Raw genomic sequence first — 635 nt, forward strand, 5'->3', positions numbered from 1 at the left:
ATGAATTATAGGTTATATGTGAATGAGGGCCAGGTGACTGAGATCTTTCCTAAGCAGAATTTCACAAAACTAGTTCTCAACTTACACTAAACGAAATACATTTAATTCTAGCTAAAGCTGTAATCTCTCTGCGACTCATTTGACCCGCAATTTAACTAATTAACTCTTTTCCTTTACAATGGAATCGCCACACACAGTCAGGTGGCTTGCGGAGTATGGATGTACTCGTAGATGTAGATGTAGAAAAGCATGGTTGTGAGAAAAACTTTAGAAGTTTTGAGACTACTAACTTGTTACCCGCGAGAGGCTGAAAAAATCAAAGTGTGAGACCAACATTATCAGTCCAAGATCGTGATATGATACTGAGTCACATTTCTCCTTTAAGCAATGTAAGCACCTTCAGCACCACCCCTGACAGCTGTTACATCATGGACCATTAAAAGAAAACACCTAAATGTAAGGTCGTCCATCTTCCCCAGTAGGATGTGCTACCGTTCTACTCTAGAGAGAGTGCGTCACACATCGCAAAGCAGCCACCGCTTGGGTGGGCCGAGCGCGAAGAAGGGGCAGGGAGAGTTACAGGTAGGAGTGGACGGGGTATATAAACTGCAGTGAAACCATCTACCAGCATCAGT

This window comes from Schistocerca piceifrons, chromosome 2 (genome assembly GCF_021461385.2).
Source record: "Schistocerca piceifrons isolate TAMUIC-IGC-003096 chromosome 2, iqSchPice1.1, whole genome shotgun sequence".
NCBI classification, from domain to species: domain Eukaryota; kingdom Metazoa; phylum Arthropoda; class Insecta; order Orthoptera; family Acrididae; genus Schistocerca; species Schistocerca piceifrons.